This window comes from Tasmannia lanceolata, unplaced genomic scaffold (assembly GCF_043159265.1).
Source record: "Tasmannia lanceolata isolate RefF3 unplaced genomic scaffold, GAP_Taslan_0.1 ptg000003l, whole genome shotgun sequence".
Classification (NCBI taxonomy): domain Eukaryota; kingdom Viridiplantae; phylum Streptophyta; class Magnoliopsida; order Canellales; family Winteraceae; genus Tasmannia; species Tasmannia lanceolata.
This window is the reverse complement of record NW_027518680.1, coordinates 9,174,954-9,190,656: the sequence shown is the minus strand read 5'-3', so window position 1 is coordinate 9,190,656 and position 15,703 is coordinate 9,174,954. Positions and strand designations below refer to the sequence as shown.

At 39.1% G+C, this 15,703-nt stretch overlaps 1 long non-coding RNA gene across 1 annotated transcript; it reads right to left on the bottom strand.

Annotated features, from left to right (window-relative positions):
* Window positions 1-12,729: 12,729 nt before the first annotated feature.
* LOC143861025 (uncharacterized) lies at window positions 12,730-13,910 on the bottom strand. The gene is made up of 2 exons (XR_013239855.1): window positions 13,294-13,910; window positions 12,730-12,991 (listed from the first exon to the last, which is right to left on the bottom strand). It is a non-coding gene; the product is annotated as an uncharacterized LOC143861025 (long non-coding RNA).
* Window positions 13,911-15,703: the final 1,793 nt, after the last annotated feature.

Genomic DNA, 15,703 nt, shown 5'->3' with positions numbered 1-15,703 from the left:
AAATAATGCAAGACAGATTTTGGTTGGGATTAATGGAGGGTTTGGGGGTTCCAGGAATGTTGATTATAATGAAAAAAAGGAAACATGAAAGACGTAAATAGCAATGTTTAAATCTCACCAACCAAAACCCAAGGCATCGCACCAAGGGTTTCCTAGGGATCACAACTTACGGAAGATCAAGGTATCACACCTTGGCAAGGAGTAGACATCACATCCACAGAAGAAAGAAGGCTTTCAAAATCTTTGTTCAATCATCAATCTCAGCATTCATTTCATCATAGCTAAAAGAAAAATACCTTGAGGTTTACAATATGTAATAAAAAAGAAGAGAGCTTGAAATTTCTAAAACCATAAAAAAAAACCTAACACTTTTCGACATAAACCCTCTAATGACTTAAAAACTCTCTCCCCACTTAAATTCCATTAATACATATGTAGGGCTTATTTAAAACACTCATAACTCAACAAAACCAAGTGATATTAGTGGGAAGAGACTCTGGCACCCTTACTATAACTTATGGGACTTCAAAGACACCTAAAATTTAAAAATTGGATCTTAGGATGGTCCCCATAAAAGAGACTTACATATGGTAATGGGGGGTTTTGGTAAAACGTAACTACCTGGGACTCCCTCTTTAAAAGAAAGACTGACACATGACACCCTATAATTCTCCAAATACAAAGTTCCTTTGCAGTCTTGGGCAATAGCCCATCCTTTTTTAGCTTTAATCAATCCTCCTATGGAAATCCTACTATCTTGCAGCAGCAGCAGCCCAACTTAGCTCAAGATAAATCCTAACTAAAAGAGTATCACACCAATCTCGCTAGGATCTCGACAGAGTCAAGTCACCAAGGTTGAAAAGACGCACTTTTCGAGAAACGACAGATTAGAGTTATAACCGAATGATAAACAAAGTTTCATTCTTTTGAACAGATGTCATCCTCCCTATAGAAATCCTATTGCAACATGTCAAACCTAGGTTTTGCTCTGATACCAAATGATGTGGGATGGCTTGGGGGATAATTAAGAAATAAAGGGAAGGGACTATTATGAGGATTTAAGGTTGATTTAGGACTGTTGAGAGGATTTTGTTAGGATTTAAAATGAAGAATGGTAATAATAAAAGAGAGGGTTATTCAATGGATTTCATAGCAAATAAATACCTTAATCAAAGAATTACAAGACATAAATATACTACAATTACTCTAGTTTGTTCAAGGCTTCACACCTAGCGACAAAGCATCATACTTGAGAAGACTTCACACTTCCGAGTGCAAGTTATTATAGACAGAAACTCTCAAAAGATCCAATCATTCATCCATTCAAAAACGCACAACATTTTTTCCTTTAAGAAATGGGAGGTTCTAGTAGTTACATAACTACTTGGGGCTCTGTCTTTAAAAGAGAGACTTACAGACATTACTTAGGACTCTCTCTAAAATAAAGACCGACACATGGCATCGCATAATTGTTCCAATATAATATTATAAACGTACAAAATTAATAAGAGCAATGATAGATACAAGGGAGCCCTTGCATAAAGAGCCGCAAAAGGGCTCTTCATTGGATCCACGTCGTTTCAGTTACATTTTAAAATCGGTTGAAAAAAGTAAAATCAGTTACATTTGATGACATGGATCCAATTAAGAGCCCTTTTATGCAAGGGCACCCTTGTATCTATCTTTCCTCAATATATAAACACAATAAAATAAAATAAAAAGAAATCATTTTCGTGATTGATGGTCCCCCATCCTTCTTCCCCGCTTGAAAAGAATTTGGCTCCGTCTAAGTGAAAAATCAAATCCATCTTCTTTGTAGTCTTAGGCAATGATTCATCCTTTTTGAATTTTAATCAATCCTCTAGTGGAAATCCTACTGTCTTGCGTCGTCATTCCAACTTGGCAAAAGGTAAATCCCAACTAGAAGAGCACCTCACAAATCTAGAAAAAAAAAGGGCGGCCCAGTGCACGACACTCCCGCCATTGCGGGGTCTGGGTAGGGCTAGATGTACGCAGCCTTACCCCTGCTTTGCAGAGAGGCTGTTTCCGTTACTCGAACCCTTGACCACCAGGTCACAATGGGGCAACCTTACCGTTGTACCAAGGCTCGCCCTCTAGATAGGTTCTAGGGAAAATTGCCAATGGGGGACATCAAAATACGAGAATTGCCAACGGGGGACACAGTTTTGAAAAATTGTAAGAGTGATAATTGCATCTTCTCCAATGAGATGATCCTAACCCTTCGATCTAGAGCATTTTCATGTGTAGTCCGTTTACAAATCGGAAGTTCCTTGGGCTTCCCCTGTTCACATCGAGATTGTTCTCCATGGATTGCCAACCCCTGATTTCAAAAGTTAGGAAGAGAATAAATACTTGGAGCAGCAAGACTCCCAAGCAGGGAGGGTGGAGTTAGTCAAAACTCTTCATAGCTGTTGGTTGGCCTAAAAGGGAAGGGAGCCCTGGTCTTAGAAAGCTGGTGGACATAGACAAGGCTTTCAAACTAAAGCTCCTATGGAACCTCCTCCAGCACAAAAAAATCACCTTGGATTGATTGGATAAATTAGAAATATGTTAAGAAAAGAAACATCTGGACAATTTCGATGCCATCAAAACCTTCGTGGGGTCCTAGAAATGTCCTCAATGCAAGAGAAATCGCCAAAAAAACATGTCTGTTATGCAGTGGGAGATGAATGTAGCATTGATTTCTGGGAGCAACCTTGGCACCCCAAAGGAGTCCTTAAAAAGTTACTACAAAGAAGTTGCACTGATTCCTCACTGGCTTCTCTAAATTCTCATCTTCAAGAGTTGATGCTGGAGTCAATTTTCATTGCGGGAGGAAAAAACGAGCCTGTATGGATGCTTGAGTCTAATGGAGAGTTCTCAGCAAGAAGCGGGTGGAACACTATGCAGAAAAAAACCTGGATTGTCATTGGGATAACACCATTTCGCATAAAGGTTTCAATCCGAGATATTCTCTTGTTGCTTGGAAAGCAATCTTGAACAGATTGTATGGTGTGGGCGACTTGATAAGAAATTGGTGGGCTATCATTTGGGATAGAGCAATCCGAATTAAACCAAACCCAAATAGATGGCTCCACCAAATGGGTGGCTCAAACTCAATTTTGACGGAAGTTTGGTAGGAAATTTGGGGAGGGTAGGGATTGGGGGTTTAATCAGGGATGACAAACAATCTACCATTATGTCTTTCTCGGGTCCAGCCGGAATTTGTGATGCGAATGAGGCGGAATTCATGGCTCTTCTTTTTGGACTGCGATGGGCATACGAGAATAACCTGGGATCTTTAATAGTAGAAGGGGACTCGACAAATGCAGTGGGCTGGGCTTCGGGTACTTCAAAAGGGCCCTGGGGTCTTCAGGACGTGATAGTGGAAATTCTTGATCTTATAAGGTTGTTGAAGCCTATAAATAAGCACTGGCGAAGATCGGCAGATGAGGAGGCGGATGGTTTAGCTAAGGAGTCTTAAGGGAGGGACCTATAGTTCTTAGACCTTTGTAATCCTTTAAAGGAGTGTACTTGGATCCATTGATGTAATATCAAGGGGACAACTTGTTCCAACCAATCAATAAAATTGTCAACTTTCAAAAAAAAAAGTAAAAAGCTTTGAAGTCCTTCCTCTTCAGGTCATGATCTGGCCAAATTTTTCCGAAGGGTCTCACCAAGGTTCATAATGTGAGTCTGTTGACAAGCTGATTACTTAAGGAACACATCAGCTTGAAGGGGAAGTCATAGTGCGGGTGCACGTGTGTGCGTGCGTGTGTGCGCTATCTACACATGCTTTGGTGCCTTCATTAAGGGTATTGAGTCTTTTGTATTTATGTATTTATAAACTATTGCAACTCTCAGTTATTAGCTGATGTAAATAAATTTTCCACACTCCTACCTGATATCCCATCTCATACGAAACACTATATGATTTGAATAGATTTCATTGTTTGCATTGTATATCCATGTCGAATGTAATGTACGCATGTACACGGCACAATGTGTTTGTTAGAGCAAATTGTGAGAACTATTGTTTTGGGCAAAATGACTGGAGACCAACACGGACTGGTGTTCTTGAAAGGAAAATTGCAATTGAATCCCAGCTGAACAGTAACGTGGACTGAAACCTCCATACATCTGAAGTTAGTTTGCTCGAACTCGTCCCGCTTTCTGTGGATCAGCAAACGTGGAAGCAGATATGTTAGGAAGGGAAGGCGTTGATAGAAGTGACTTAGTTATTAGTGATCACTTCCCAATTGGTTAAAACTCCGTCCTTTCTTGTACTTGGATATCTTGTCCTCCGTTTTTTGTTGCAATCTTATTCTAGTTACCATTTAAAACAAACATTTATATCGTTTCTAGATCTGAAATTCTGTTTTTATCTGGGTGCAGTTTTTGAACCAAGCGGAATACTTGAAAGGAATTAAGATGTATGAATCAATCATCGAAGCCTATGCCTCCTATGTTGAACAAGCAGCAGTTGAAGATTCCAAAGACGAGTTGTAAGAGCAGAAGGAGAATTGCCATTTCCCACAGCTTGGGTGTTATAAAATATAGGAAGGAGGGTAAGACCCTTCCCATAACATGTCAGGATCAAGACCAGAAATACAAGTCGGTGAATGTCTCTGATCCATCAGAATGTTGTGCTTGTTGAATAATGGTATTGCTCCAGAAGATCTAAACTACTTATGTGGCATCATATTTTTAGATTATTTTACAGCACAATTTTGTACAGCTATATGACTCTGGCAAACAGGCTTTCCTTGGGCTCCCTATTATCCTGGCAGAGTCAGGTCAAGTTTGTCTCATCTAGCCATAGGAGATAATTTACTGGGACTTATCAATTTATTGAGAAGAGATATTTCACAAACTCTCATTTCCAATATAAATATATTTAGAAAATAGTTTGTAAATCTACAATTAAACACTTGACACTGTCAACAGATAAGAAACATAAGTTAGCATCATAACCATCTGAGCAAAACCAAGAACCTTAAGTCACGATTAGATTGGCAAAGGCCACGATGTAATATCATGGAAGTTTTTCCAAGCATGCATGCCATTCCATATCAGATATCAGTTTAGCAACTTCCTAAACACTACCCCAACCAGTCTAATCAATCACAACCATAGGTAATTTAAGCTTATCAAAGTAGTGATCACTAAACTTCAATTTTAACAAGGTGAAGGGTGACTAAGGAGTCCTAGGGGTGCAACTCGGGTCAGTTTTTGGGTCTGTAATGTTTTGATAGGTACTCTTGATTCACACAATTGTAGAAGAAAACTAGACAAAAACAAACACCCAACCAAAGATCCAAGGGGAAAAACAGAAACAACTCGGATTGGGACAAACTGACAATGACATGGTTGGTCCCAATTCGGATTCAATCATTTGGAATTCTCGAATCAGGCGGAATCGGAATAGAAAGTTTTAGGATGCATTTTATTGCAGGAAAAAGAGGTACCGATGAGGAGTCGGATTCATTTTATTGAACAAAATGCCAGAATCATGTGGAGCCAGAATAGGATGCTGATTTCAGTGACTGATTCTGGCAATCCAATATCAATTCAATCATTTGGAATTGCCAATTATGAATTCGAATCGGCATCCTATTCCGATTCTATTTATTTGGACTTCCGATCAAGAACTAGAATCAGCATCCTATTCTAACTCTGCTTGATTCCAACACTAGACTGAAATAAATGAATGGAATAGAGAGGCAAAATTGAGAGTGGTGAAATAGAGGGGGAATGTATGGCACCATCCGTTTCCCACCCAAGTTGTGGAATTTTGATTCCAGTGGAATTGGAAAAGGAACACAAATACAGGTCACAATCTGTTTCCCACCCAAGTGGTGTTATTTTGATTCCAGTGGAATTGGAACCGGAGATCGATTGGCTATCTCTGGAAGGTCCTCCCCCTTCAATTCCCTTCCATGCTCTCCTCTTCTTGTTCTGGAAATATTTTATCAAAAAAATGAAAGGTTTATGTGAACAGAGCATAACAAACCTACCCAAAGATTTTTAAAAAAATCCTTGGCTTGAACATTGATTGCATAGCCTTGGACACATTTAAGTTTCTAACCAGAATTTCTTGGTGGTCAACTAAATTATTTCTAGGGCGATGATAAATTCGCACACCCTGTGAGATAATTCGCATCCTTTAACTTGAATTGATGTCGAAAAGCGTTAAAGTCTGCCACATACCCTCCTTTAAAGGGGTGCGAATTATCCTACATGGGGTGTGAATTTATCATCTCCCTATTTCTATCAATGCAAAAATAAATCATCAACATAAGCAGATTACACCCAAAATATTACTATGAGAACTTGCATAAAATAGTAATAATTCAATGTGTAACTCAAATGGGAAAGTTCTGAATCAAGCCGTGATTTCTTCCATCTACAAACTGTGATCGCTTACAAACCACGGAAATGAAAATGAAGTAGTTCAGAGAAATAATACAAATACCCCAAAGTACTATAGAAAGTGGCTGAAAATCCATGCATATCGATGGACATAATATATTAACATTGTTCTTACAAAGTTACAAGATTTTTAGTCACATAAATCACAATCTATGTCTAGGAACATTACCAATGAAGGTCTCAGAGCTCAACATTATCCATAGCACCCACCTCTTACTAACTTACAAACTTAAATAAACAAGAAACCAAAAATCATATATCTTAGAAACCCTTCAGATATGGGCATCAGGTGTTTGGCACATGACTCCATAAAACAAGAAGTAGCCATACATCAACATGACTACAATGAAAACTCATACGGCTCCATATATAAAATATTAAAACCATAGTGAAAAAATAGAGGTACATAGTGAAAATATGGAAAACCATAAAAAAGGAGAGCAAAGGTAGATAAAAAGAACTTCAGTAACATATAGATAGCTACACAAGATGTAAATCAGACTAATACATGTCTCTCACATTTCTAAATAGTCTGCATTCTGTTTTTGTTGAACCGTTGAAGCTCTAAATTAATAGCGCCTTCAGTTTCAAATATATGATTTTTTTTTTAACTTTTTGTTTCAAGCTTTATGGTTGTACAAATGCAGGATCTAAAAAAATATTAGCCTGCTTACCTTCCCAAAAAAGTACTACAGTATTATGGACAGTAGTATTAGAAGATGGATATTCCACACACATGTGGAATATCTGTATGCATGTGAAAAAATTAAAAAAAATTGAAACAAAAAAAAAATCTCACAGACCCATATATGCATGCGAGCTCAGAGTTATGTAGATCTAGCTCAATTAAAATGAAGTATTAACTAATGTTAAATGAAAATACGAAAATAATCACGTAAATATAAAAAAAAAAAAAAATAGAAGTAAACAAAAAGAAGAGAAGATAGCCTGTGCGGAGGGCGGTTAACTCAGATGTTGATCAGTTAGCTCATGCAGCTATATAAAGGGATAGCCTCACTATTTTGAGTCCATGCCTCCCTAAGGGCAGTACATTTTGCTGGTCTTCTTTTTCTTCTTTTATCTGTTTCCTTTTATGTATGGCTCTGTTAGCTGTATTGACCATCTCTACTGTCACTCCTTTTATTTTAATGAATAGATCTACTGTTGAGAAAAAAAGAAGAGAAGATAAACAATAGATGAATAAATTCATAGATCTAGCCTCAAAAACATCAAATAATAAAAAACAAAAAAAATGCATCAAAAATGAAAAAATATTAAAAAAAAAAAATGAAAAAAATATCTACAGGTAACCACTAAATCTCGTCAAAATCAACCAAATAGAGTACTACAACTTTAAAACATAACAGCTAAGAACACACAGATGTCCAATACGTCAAGGAGTCCCACATAACGACCTACTTTGTCGTAGGTTACCCTGAAACAGATGACCACTACGTCAACCTGAAAAGCACTACAACTTGAAAACAGAACAGCTAAGAACACACAGACGTCCAATACATAAAGGATAGGAACTCGAGATCAGCCCAAGATGACCAGGACCCCTCCCTGGGCGATCCTTCGTTTGTGAGCTTGTTGGTTTCCTCGTTTGCGGATCTCAGCTTATGTTGCAACGAAGGATTAATGTTTGAGATTAAATCTCTAGTTTCGTCAATAATGCCCGCTATTTTCCATGGTCTGGATGTCTTATTGCAAGCCCAAGCAATGACATTAGAGGAGTCCCCTTCTATAATTAAAGGATCCGATCTAGTACTTCTATACCATCTTAAAATCCCATAACAAGGCCCGAGCTTCTGCCTCATTTGCATCCTAGACACCAATAGATCTTGAAAGAGATAAGATTTTCTGGCCAATTAAATTACGAAATATGCCTCCAATTCCCACCCTGTCTGGATTCCCTTTAGAGCTGAAATCAAAGTTGAGTTACACCGATCTGGACGGAGGAAGGATCCACTTTCAGATAACATTGATCTTCAACCCCCTTTCAATGACGATTGTTCGCCAGTCGCTTAGAATTTCACCAACACAGTAGGTGGTTTTAAGTTTGTCTCCTCTACCCCATAATATCAAATCCATCTTTATGTCGAAGAAAAGTTTAAAAGTAGAAAATTACGGTAAAATTGAATTGGTTAATAGGCTGAGGGTTATGGGTCAATGCATGATAGGTATAAAGTATTGATGGGCTTTACAATCACCAATTAAGAAAATAGTTTGTAAATCTACAATAAAACACTTGACACTATCAACAGATAAGAAACAGAAGTTTAAATCATAATCACCTGAGCACAACCAAGAACCCTAACTAACGATTCATGGAAATTTTTCCAAGCATGCATGCCATTCCATATCAGATATCAGTTTAGCAACTTCCTCAACACTACCCCAACCAGTCTAATCAATCACAACCATAGGTAAGCTTATCAAAGTAGTGATCACCAAACTTCAATTTTAACAAGGTGAAGGGTTACTAAGGACGGAAGGATCACTTTAAAGACCGGTTTCTAGAACAGTAATAGAAGTAGAGATCAATTAAGTACCTAAAGGTAATGGTCTACAGCACATGTGGTGATACACACATCATTATGTGATTCTAGAATACTTAAAGCAATCTCGAACTAGGTGTTTCCTAATTACACCAAGAGAACATGTTCACTGACTTGGGTTATATGACTCATCTTAGACATACCATCTTTGCATTTGAATAGGCATACATTCATCATGATCTAGTAAGAAATCAGTGTAGCTTATTCACTCAACTGTGTTGTTATGCACAAAACAACATACATTCTACATATGTATGTAAAATTGATTGAAAGGCCACATCTATATCTAACAATTAGAACTGGATTGGGAAAGGAGTTTAAGTCCCACCATAGTGCCATATAACCTATCCCCCACCATATTTTCATTAGTGAGATATTTGTGTCTCATTGGAATCCATTTCCTTGATAATCTAGCATTCTAGCCAATCTTTCATAGGTCTTTCCCAAGTTATTTTTCAGCGCCAACACGAATTAAGTCCCACCATATTGTCATATAATCTATCCACGGCCATGTCTTCATAAGTGAGATATTTGTCTCTCATTGGAATCCATTTCCTTCATAAGCTAGCCAATCTTTCATAGGTCTTTCCCTAGTTAGTTTTCAGCACCAACACGAATTAGACTGACAGAGTTCACCGCTACACTGCAATGTAATATCGCATCAACATTTTCCTCCTCTTAGATAGATAGAAATGTTTCTCACCCACCAGCACAGCATACACACCTTAAGAGCATAAATAATCTCGAGGGAACTACAGTCTAATAAACAAAAAGTATGTACAAGTCATTCTCTAAGATGTATCCAAACTAGAATTAGTGGTTATTTTCAAATCCTTGGATCGAAATGTGGTCCTATCAGATGTGTACGAATTACATAGTGATCTGTCCAACTCATTGTGCTTGCCAAAAGGAATAGATCTGAGAGTTTTGTGCATCTTCAAAGCTGTTTCCATCTGCCCATCCTGCCATTAACCCAGTTAGATGGATGGAAGCAATAAATCCTGCATACGATTCAAGGTGATTTTGGAAGAAGTAACAATTCATAAAGCATTGCACATATTCATTTAGGTTAAGGTGGCTGTATCATCAAAATTCACAAACTCGATGGCTTTTTTCAGCCAACTAGACCCATCTACATAAAAGTTGAACAGAAGATCTTCTTTGTAATGTGATGGACAAGTTCAACCCATCATCAACCACAAGACTAGTAATCTTTTTGAACAGCTACAAGACTAGTAATCTTCTTGAACAACTACAGGACTAGTAATCATCAACTACATAAAATTTGATCCATCTCTTGTAGCATACATTTGGAAAAAGAAGCAGGAAAGAAATGATAATTTTAGTGCAATTGGAGAATGTTAAACAATAATAATCCACACAGGAACTTAACTTACGGAGGGTATCCAGGATGAGATACCGTGGTGTATGTTATCTGCGTATTAAATGACGAAACTAAAGCAGGAGTAAATGCTAAGTTAGAGTTATGGAGAACCACTTTGGAATCCAAAGGTTTTAGACTAGGTAGGATTAAGACAAAGTATATGGAATGCCATTTTAGTAATGTAAGGAGGCGGAGCGGACATGAGGTATCTAAGAGGGATATCTTTCGCTATCTTGGTTCAATCTTACATAAGGAAGGGGAGATTGAAGAGGATGTGAACCACAGGATAAGAGTAGGATGGTTGAAGTGGAAGCTTGCTTCAAGAGTCCTGTGCGACCATAAAATCCCTACTAAGTTGAAGGGAAAGTTTTATAAGACAGCTGTGTGGCCAGTCATGTTGTACAGCTCAGAATGTTGGGCCACCAAGAAGCAGCATGTGCATAATAGGAGTGTAGCGGAGATGCGAATGCTTAGATGGATGCGAGTAGGGTGGTTGAAGTGGAAGCTTGCTTCAAGAGTCCTGTGCGACCATAAAATCCCTACTAAGTTGAAGGGAAAGTTTTATAAGACAACTGTGTGGCCAGTCATGTTGTACAGCTCAGAATGTTGGGCCACCAAGAAGCAGCATGTGCATAATAGGAGTGTAGCGGAGATGCGAATGCTTAGATGGAAGTGCGGCCACACAAGGCTAGACAGAATTAAAAATGAAAACCTTCGTAAAAAGGTGGGGGTGACACCAATTGAGGAGAAGATAAGAGAGCACCGCTTAAGATGGTTTAGACATATCCAACGTAGGCCTTTGGATGCTCCAATGAGAAAAAGTGACTTATGCCCAGTTGATGGAGTAAAAAGAGGTAAGGGCAGGCAAAAACAACTTGGGTAGAAACAATGAGGAAAGACTTGATGGCTAGGAACATAAAAGAGAACATGACCTTGGATATGAGAGAATGGAAGAAAATGATCCATGTAGATGAACCCAACTAGCCTCATGATTAGACTTGGTCAATTTGAGCCGGGTAGATTCTTTCACCTTCTTCATGAAAATTTTCTAAAAGATTCATTAACCGTCCCCAACTAGTTTGGGACAAAGGCTTAGTTGAGTTGAGTTGAGATTTTTCATAATTAGACACTTTCTACCCAAAAATATGAGTAAATTCAATGGGGACCAAAAAACTCACATGCAAAAAGGTGATTCCTGGTAGTCTATTTATGTGCCTAGATGGTGATGTATCCTCGTTGGAAATCATTGAATAAATAAGCCCCTTGTCACAAGAAGCATCGGGTTCTAACAATTTTGCCAATTTAAATAGAGAAGTATGGCCATTTTGATGTTACTGCTATTGATGGAGATTCCCTTTAACTGACTACTGATATTCCTTCATGGCGAGTAATATCTGTAAAATTGATATATGCTCTGAACTCGATTAATTGTTATTGTAAATAAATACTTAAGACTCTAATTTGGGAGGCACAAACACGATGATATCCTCTGAGACCATAAAATGTCAACCATGGTAGTAAAAGGTGGATTTGGTAACAAAATAGAAGAGATGGGTTACAGAAATTTCAAATCATGAACATGCAAAAAGACCAAAAGTGATGCAAACATTTTAATTTAATTTCCCTCACCGCCCATCCTAAACTATCCACGTAGCGATACATTAAATTTTATATCAAAGTCACCCATACTCGCTCTCAAAAATCAAGCATTGAAGAAAATTGCAGAGATCATGAGAGAAGAAAATTTGATTGATTTTTATTCTCGCTAAGTGATTCAGGTGAAGCCGATGTTAGGGCGGCCTATCAAGACATCAAGCGTCTAGATAAAGACCTCTTCGATAAGGTGATTGTGGAGGGTGACTCTAAAAATGTGATTATGTGGTTATCTAGCTCGGCTGCCCCTCCATGGAGATTTTTATCTTATTTTGAGGAGATTTCAGACTTAACGGATGGTTCTTCCATTGTTTTTAATCATGTAAGGATATCTGGAAACAGTGGAGCAGATACTCTAGCTAAGTCCGGGGGGTGTAGATTGAGTTTGGAGTGGTTTGACTTCCTCCCCCCCTGACTATTTCTGTGATTTATCATTGTATGTGTGAGTGTTTCTTCACGTTCGCGTTTTTTCAATATATTCTGTTACCATTTCAAAAAAAATATTTAAGAGCAAAACGGAGACCATAGAAAATATTAAACACTTACCATATTGGAGTTGTTGCCGTCTCCTTAACACTCGCCTTTGATAACAGACCTGACCTCTATCTATAGCAGTCTACACTCTATATAATGCTGAGAAATCCCGTGCGATGCAAAGGATGAAGAAAAAGTAGACAAAAACAAACACCCAACCAAAGATTCAAGGGAAAAAACAGAAACAACTACATTAAAATTTCTAAGAAATTGCTTAACAAGATAACAGTTGAGAACACTAGTTAATAAGATAACACTGCATTGCTTAACAAGATAACAGTAATGCCATACACTGAGTTCTCAACCTATATTAAACCATGTCATATTTACTATTAGGAACTCCCTTTTCCCTTCTACAATCACACCACTTCCCAAACCACCATCTTGTTCTGCACTCTTTCTCTGCGAAGGGTCAGCGTTTCTTCATCTGAAATAAACCAGTAAGAAAGGGAAATCCATAAACCAACCATCCAAATTAGAAAACCGAAATCTACAAGAACATCAAGGGCAGCAGACAAAAAAGAAGGAGATTCATATATTAAAAAAATACCAGGAATAAGAAACACTAAAAACTATATGTGCATAAAAGGGGGAGATCACTCACTGTAAAAATCTATAGAAATTAGGAGGGTGAGTGATAATTGCATCTTTTCCATATAAAAATTTGGATTGCACCTTTTTCCATATACAAATTAAGAGGATGAGTGATAATTGCACCTTTTCCATTACCTTCTCATTTCTTCTGGAAGAAACGAGGGAAAACAGCTCAACGCCCAAAGACAGTATAGGGATAGTAGACGGACAGTAAGCCATCAGAAGCCATGGCCAAGTTCGGTCTCGCATTAAGTAAGAGGAGGCCAGCCTCGAACATATGAAGAAGAAAGTGAGAAAGAGAACGATTTTCCCGACGATACGAGAAAAAGTATCTTTGCTCTGGATCAGATAAGAAGCAGAGGAAGCAGAACAGATAGTGAAGAACCAGATGGGGATAACGACCATCTGATTGAGAATGGGATAGTCCACTTGATCTTTTATGAGGCCGACCATTATCAGGCAGATTACGGACCAGATTGGAAAAGAGAAGAGGACTTCTTTCTTTTGCAGGACATTCATCTCTTCGAATCTAGGGTTTGGATGGGTCTGTTGTCTTCGCCGTGTTACCGATGAGAATGCTGAGAGGAAAGGTTTGCAAGCCAGGTGTCGCGGGCCAAATATTTGAGCAACGGAATAACCCGTGCGGCGCCCAACACCAACATGCGCAAATGCTAGGGCAAGCTTTCAATCGTGCATGGCTTTAAAGGCCCTACACGCCAACACCTCTTGATGCTTCGAATGTGCACACAAACTCTAAGTTGTTCAACAGGCTACTTGGCTCAGATCTTGACATGCGCTTCTAGATACCCATACTCATGATCAGCCTGTATCACGAGTACATCGAACATAAGGCCTTGGGGCCTAATGCAAAGCGCTGGGGCTTGGTTATCCAAGGAGCAAGATGCCCCATGGACTGATCCGCAAGGTGTACACCTCGCGAGGGCAACCGAAGTCGCCCCGGCACGAACCCATGGAAGACCTAGAGAATGGCCTACCCACCAGACGTACCGCGGTGCTGAAGGGCAAACAATATCTGTAGCCCCCTGCACCGGTCCGTACGCTCAATGCATGTGGGAACCCAACCCAACATGCACTGTCTTTGACCCCCATCATCGACCAAAGAAACTGGAGCATCCCTATGGATAGCTCGCAGTCCGCACCCAAAGCTCTCTTAGAGCACGCCTACAAGTTGAAGTATGATTTCCTGCTGTGTGCGACAGATGCACAATCAAGTCCTCTTGCAACCCATGAGCAAGCCGCCAAGGTTCCTACCCACACCTGCTGGGCCTAACAAGGGAGGAGTCAACAAGTCACGGGGTCAACTCCTCCTATAGAGTTTGGCCAACCAACCCTCTAACCACCGGTGGCAACCAAATGTGCTGTAAATAACGACTTCTCAAGACGCAACGAGACGAGATAGGTTTGGATTTTAATACCGGTTGTGTCCTGAACTGTTTCCCGTGACATAGGGTTTGCAAACGGTTTTTGCAAAAAAGTTCTCAAGTTTGCTTTATTTGCAGATATAGTGCTGATAACATATATAGTGCTGATAACATTACCCTGCCCTCATCAAAATAGAGTAGTGCTGATAACATTTCCCTATATTTGTGAGTGAATTTTGCAAATCCTTTACTATTATAATTTGTGAACAAATGTCCTTATATGTGAAAAGACTAAAATAACCTTGACACTTACTTACTGATACGTTATTACGTTTTGATGGTGCCCGTGGATGATCCTGACCCATTGATTTGTAGCCCCCATTTTAGGTTTTAGGTGCCACGATAATGAAAACTCCACAAATCGTAGGGTTTAGAATCATCCAATGATCCCCCTTTTGGGCATGGCCCAAAACTTGAATGGTTTAGATCATCCATTCATTCGGGCTCCACTAAGCTTTTTGTGCTTCACTATACGTCCGTACACGGTACACCATATAATAACAACTTAAACTAGAGTTGTTGTGTCCGGTATGCAGTGGGGCTGATGATCCAAACTGTTCATTTGTTGGGCCAATAGGTTGTAGCCCACAAACCATCTCCAATGAGATGATCCTAACCCTCCGATCTAGAGCATTTTCATGTGTAGTCCGTTTACAAATCGGAAGTTCCTTGGGCTTCCCCTGTCCACAGCGAGATTGTTCTCCATGGATTGCCAACCCCTGATTTCAAAAGTTAGGAAAAGAATACATACTTGGAGCAGCAAGACTCCCAAGCAGGGAGGGTGGAGTTAGTCAAAACTCTTCATAACTGTTGGTTGGAGTGATTTTCTGCTGGCCTAAATGGGGAGGGAGCCTTGGTCTTAGAAAGCTGGTGGACATAGAGAAGGCTTTCAAACTAAAGCTCCTATGGAACCTCCTCCAGCACAAAAAATCACCTTGGATTGATTGGATAAATTAGAAATATGTTAAGAAAAGAAACATCTGGACAATTTCGATGCCATCAAAACCCCACCTTCGTGGGGTTTTAGAAATATCCTCAATGCAAGAGAAATCGCCAAAAAAACATGTCTGTTATGTAGTGGGAGATGAATGTAGCATTGATTT